The 6,260-nt window shown below is 41.8% G+C and overlaps 1 pseudogene; it reads right to left on the bottom strand.

Annotated features, from left to right (window-relative positions):
* Positions 1-320: 320 nt before the first annotated feature.
* Positions 321-890, bottom strand: LOC118616420 (annotated as a pseudogene).
* Between the last annotated feature and the right edge of the window lie 5,370 nt (positions 891-6,260).

The following is a 6,260-nucleotide window of genomic DNA, read 5'->3' as shown; positions in this document are numbered from 1 at the left end:
TCAAACAACCCTCAGATCTGATAAAAATTATTGCTGTTTAAAAACCACTGAGTTTGCCCTGGCCAGTTTGGCTCAGCAGTTGGAACATTGGCCTGGGGACCAGAGAGACGAGGGTTCAGTTCCCACTAGGGGCATGTACCAAAAAAAAAAAAAAAAAAAGAAAAAGAAAGGAACATTTAAAAAAAAAAAAAAGAACCACTGAGTTTGGGGCTGGTTTGCTATGAAACATTTTTTTTCTAGTTATATGAAGACTACTCTTATTAAATGATTGATCCATGTCATTGCCAGGGCCACTGTGTACAAGTAAGAGAGGTGAAGTTTTATTTCTTGGTCTCTTCCTCCTTGCACAGTTTTGATGATGTCCTCCTTCTTGGCCTGGAGCTGCTCTTGATGGCGCTTGCAAGCTTCCTTGGTCTTAGACTTGTGGGCCTCCACCTGGTCATCCAGAAGCTTCTTGGGAGCCTTGTCTTCCTTCAGCTTGTGGATATGTTCCATGAGAATCCATTTGTTTTAGAACACGTGACCCTTCACATTCAGATAACAGTTGTGGTACATGTGGTGGTCAATCTTCTTAGAGTCACAGTATTTTCTGAGCAACCGGCGAAGAATTCTCATCCAGGTTACCTCTCAGGCATTGGCAGTACACTTTCCCTTACCTATGCCCATATGCTTGCCCTCCCTGTGGGCCAAGATGTTTTCCCAGCAGGAGCCCAGGAGTGGACAGTCACAGGCTTCCGGATAATCAGCCCACCTTCGATCAGCTTCCGGATCTGCTGACAGGAGCTGGCATTGACGATTTCATTGGTCTCACTGGGTTTTAACCAGATCTTCTTTTGGCCACAGCACAGGACACTGGAGGCAAATGTCTTCTGAAGCCTGAGCATACTCATGCTGGTGCCGCAGGGACAAAAGAAACACTGTGGGACATTTTTGTAGTGAGGGCTAACTTGTGCATAGAAACAGGTCACTGTCTTTAATTGCTCACTATTCTGTCCCAGTTAAAAAGATGAATTTGCCATCATTACTAAGAAAAATGTGGGATACAATAAGTTTTATACTAGGATATAATATCCCAGACTTAATTATATTCACTATAATGCTGTGATTAATTATGTTGGCTTTACTGAAGAGGAAACTAATATTCAGAGGATGCCACTACTTATCGTTAGAAAGAGAATGAGATGGAATTATGACCTCAGAACCAAAGACTTTTTTAATATGACTTTTGTGACTTGTACTAAATGCGTTTCACCAAAATTTAGGATTCTTGCCAGCCAAACAGTTCATCATAAACAACATCATAAAATGTATAATTGTTATAAATCCATTTGAATATTAGTCACACTCTTAGGGTTCATGCTCCTAAAATGAATCATATTTGCAATTACAATATAATAAACCTGCGCAGACAGGTGGATTACTGTTCGTTTTTCCATTTCTGTCCCCATGAATCATTGCAAACGTCGAAGTGGCCGTGCAGTGATGCAGTCATGGCTGCCCATAAAGCATCACTGTTGCTCTCAGGACTTGAAAATCCAGCTGTGAAACCATGTCTCTGCTGGTCCTAGATGCACTGAGAGATTTGGCTGTATAGTATTTCCTTGAAAAATGTTTTTTAACTTCAAAATGAGGGGCTGTGCATATATTGGAACATAGTTCATTTTATGTCACAGCAAAACATGTAATGACAACAATTAACTTTACAGAAAGAGTAAGGAGAGATAATGGACGCAGACCCAAGCGAGGAGGTGATCCAAAATGCGTCTTACAGGCCATAGTAAGAATTTTGTTCTTCATCGAGGAACAACTGGAAATTGTGTTAGTTTCCTAAGACTCTCACCACAAATTATCCAAGATCAGGTGACATAAAACAACAGAAATGTATTCTCTTGGGTTCTGGAGGCTAATAATCCAAAATCAAGGTGTCAGCAGGGCCATGTCCCCTCTGAAGTATCCAGAAAAGAATCTTTCCTTGCATCTTCTCACTCCTGGTGGCTGCCAGAAATCCTTGAGTTTCTTGGCTTGTGGTAGCATCACTCCAATTTCTGCCTCTGTCTACACACAACCACACCCCCTCTGTCTGTTTCTGTGGGCAAATGTTGTCTTACTCATAAGCACATCAGTTACTGGACTAGTGCTACCACAATTCAGTATGACCTCATCCTCACTGGATAGCATCCCGAAGAACACCGTCCATTTAAGATACCATTCACGCCCTGGCCGGTTTGGCTCAGCGGTTAGAGCGTCGGCCTGCAGTCCAGAGAGACCCGGGTTCGGTTCCCGCTAAGGGCACGTACCTCGGTTGCAGTTTGTCCCCGGCCCTGGTCGGTTGTGCGGGTGGCAGCCACTTGATGTGTCCCTTTCGCATCGATGTTTCTCTCTCTCTCTCTGTTCCTCTCTCTCCCTCCCACTCTACCTGAACAAAAAATGGAAAGATGTCCTCGGGTGAGGATAAAAAAAAAAAAAAAAGATCCCATTCACGAATTCCACGTGAACATGAATTCTGTGGAAACACTATTCAACCCAACACAGAATCATTGAGAGTCTTTATGTAAGAAATGAACTTGAACCTGTGACCTCTCTCTATATCTTCTTTGTATGTAACACTAATTGGAAAACTTACTACCTTAAATGTTATGTATTAACATAGGATCTTGTTTAAAATATGGACAGTATTTATCAAACATCTCACTTATTGTTTTCTATTTAATACAAAGCAAAGCCAAAATGCATTTGAATAAATTATTTTGTCCCCTTTAAATGAGATAATGTAATTAATTTGATTCCTACACTTCTAATTTATTTATATTTAAGTTTGCTGTAATTTCTATATGCTCAGGTTTCATAGTCCTAAATTTTACATGTATACATACATGTATATGAGAGAGACAGAGACAGAGAGACAGATTTATGTGTACTTTATCCATCAGTAACAAATGCAGATTTAAAAGCTTCAAGAAAAAATATTTTAAATAAAATATCATAATAAGAGGAACGTTTACTCAATGCAATTGCTAAAAGCATTGCATATACAAAGAGCAAGAAGAAACTTCTGTATATCTTGGAAATATTCTGGAATACAGAATTTAGTGTCACGAAGGATTTAAAGTTCAAGTGGATCCCACAATTACGTAATCTTGAATTTCCAACAAATTCAGCGATGTCACTCATGAGAATAGCTTTTCTCCACAAGTTCCCATGTTTCTTTGTTAATCCCTGGAAGAAAAATTTTAGGAACATATTTTTTTCTTCATTCACATAGGCACTTGATTCATTTTTCCTTTCTCAAAACAATGAGGGAAAAGTCTTAATGGTGCATTTCTTTCTTTCTTTTTTTTTTTTTTCTTCATTGATTTTAGAGAGAGAGGAAAGGAGAGGGAAAGAGAGATAGAAACATGGATGAGAGAGAACATAGTTTGGCTGACTCCTGCATGCCCCCCACTGGGCATTGGGCCCACAACCTGGGCATGTGACCTGACCAGGAACTGAACTGGAGACCTCTTGGTGCATGGGTCAACACTCAACCACTGAGCCACACCGGCCAGGCATAATGGTGCATTTCTTAAACATGTAAAAATACTTGCACTGATTTGAGTTGCTAAAGCTGATAGAACTATAAAAATAGAAGACTATAACTTGGAAGGAGTTTTATCAGATCTAAATTTCTAGTCCTTAAATGTATATGGTTTCCACATTGATGATGGAAGCTATAGTGTCCTGTCAACACTCCGCAATGGTTCTCTCCATCTCCCAATCCCCGCCCCTCCCCTGGCCATCACCCCTCCTCCTCCTGTTCCCAGTACTGTCTTGCAGTGACCTTGAAGAGAAGTGGACACTCACTTGTGATATTCACAGCAAGGCCTTTGTGTAATAGGGAGGGAGTCTTTTAATCCTCTGGACTTGGGCTTCTTAATTCATGGGTCCATGGACCCAGGGAGATTGCACAGATGGGGACCTTGGGTCTGAGAACCCCCTAAATTTGTCTTTGTTATTAAAGTCATTTTATAAGTTTGAATGGAGAAAATAGAATTTATTGTGTGCTTTGCCTAATGCAAAATATACAACAACCTAAAAATAATTCCCCAGGTAATATAAAGATATAAAAATCTATCTTGTGCAAAGAATCTATACCATACACAAAGTTTGATTCTTTTTTTAAAAAACTGTAGATCTAAGAAAGTAAAAAATCTCTTAAGTACCAGGACAGACTTTTGAACAAAATCTATTCTACCAGCTCTAAGCATTGAACAGAAGTATCTCCAAAGGAGGTCTAAAATGCAATCTACAATTAGCCTACTTACAAAATCATTACTGTCAGGCTATAATAAAATATTTGAGAATATTATAGCTATTTTTAAAAAGTTTCCAAAATCATGCTGTTGATGCAGAACGAGAAGTAAATTGGAATTCAATTAGCCTCTACTTTTAGAACTCTTTTAATTACCAGGTTGAAAACCTGCACCAACTGAATCCCCATTCATTAGGGGCATGAATTTTTAAGACTCTCCTAAATTTAACATGTACATATAAACCCTTTGGCTCTGTTGGCACTTGGAAGTATTGTTCACAAATGGAAAATAACCAGGGCAACGGAACTAGGCGATATAAACACTGGGGCAATTTTAACACAATACTGTACCACCTCACCCTTCAGATTCTGGGTGCTCACTTCACTTCATCATGTACACAGTATACATGTTCTAGCTCTCAGAGCTGCTGAAGACTAGATTAACAAGAAGAAACCAGTAACCAGTACCTAAGAGAAATGCTGCTTGCATGCTCTGGCCTTAGGTCGGCACTAATGTAGACCACTAAGTGAAGCTGCTCCCTCTGACCCACAGAATTTTTTCCTCACTGTTAAGTTTCTTGCTCTTCCAAACAGAATCTGATCAAAGACTGTTTCTAAAATGTATCAGAAAATCCTATACATTAAGTTAAGAAGGATGAGTAACCCAATTTAAGAAGGTGAGCTTGTACAGGCACTTCACAGAAGACATCTGAATCACTGGTCAGGAGGAAATGTAAAGTAAAACCACAAGTACAAGTACGTTCTGCTACACTCTTACCCAAATGGAGGGAGGGAGGAAGGGAGGAAGGGAGGAAGGTGTAAGGAATCGGGGGCGGGGGGGGGGGGGGGGGGGGGGCGGGGGGGCGGGGGGGGGCACCGCCGAATAAAACAGAGAAGAGACTGGAGAGCCAATCAGCCGAATAAACAGGGATCAGGCTTTATTGGGTACACTCCGGGCGGGTTCACAGACTCCGGGGGTCAGGAGTCCGGGAAGCCGCGCTCAATGTAGGGGCTCGCGTTTTTTATATCTGCCTGTTGTAGCTGGAATTTGTCCCTTAGGGTTTGGCCCTGCGGGGGCCATGCATGGAGCCTCTGGAATGTGAATCGATGAGAGCAAGATGGGAGTTAATCTACAAGCTCGAGGCAGGCCGTTCAGGGTGGGAGACAAGGCTGAGCAAGTGAGACAATGGTCGAGCACTTTGCCTGGTGCCTGTCCCCATGCCATCGGACAGAAGGGAGGAAGGGAGGAAGGGAGGAAGGGAGGGAGGAAGGGAGGGAGGAAGGGAGGGAGGAAGGGAGGAAGGGAGGAAGGAAGGGAGGAAGGGAGGGAGGAGGGAGGGAGGGAGGGAGGGAGGGAGGGAGGGAGAGGAAGAAAGGAAGAACTGAAGAAAATGTGGGGCAACTATGTTTTTCAAGCAAGCCTCACTGGCTTCAGAGCTGGCTGATTTGGGGCTTGCCTCTCAAATAACAACCCTAAAAGTTGGTAGTCCAAACCCCTCACTCCTCATGGAGAAATTAGCAGTTGGGGGTTCCCTCCCAATTTGCAAGGCAGTGTGCCACGGTGGGATTTATGACCAGAGTGTCTCTCAGCCTTTCCTATGCAGTGTGGGGATTTTCTTTGATGCCCAATGTAGGAATCACTCAGATACTTTCTGGATTTCTCTCAGAGGGATTGGTGTGTGCAGCTGTATACGCAGTGCTTCCATGGGAGGAGGGGATTCAGGGTCCTCCTATTTTGCCATCTTCTTCTAATACTATATGCTTTAAAATTTCTTTTAAAAGCTTTCAAGGAAGGCAAAACTAATCTTTGGTAAGGGGTTAAAACAGTGGTTACCATTGGAGTTATTGACTAAGAGGGCGTTCAAGGAAGCTTTCCAGAATGCTAAAAATGTTCTATAACCTTGAGGGTTACAAGGATGAAAACATCTGTAAAATTCATTAAGTTGAACATTCAAAATTTGTTTTAAATATA

This window comes from Molossus molossus, unplaced genomic scaffold (assembly GCF_014108415.1).
Source record: "Molossus molossus isolate mMolMol1 unplaced genomic scaffold, mMolMol1.p scaffold_m16_p_4, whole genome shotgun sequence".
In the NCBI taxonomy this organism is placed as follows: Eukaryota; Metazoa; Chordata; class Mammalia; order Chiroptera; family Molossidae; genus Molossus; species Molossus molossus.
The sequence above is the reverse complement of the archived record's forward strand: the minus strand, read 5'-3'. Positions and strand labels throughout refer to the sequence as shown.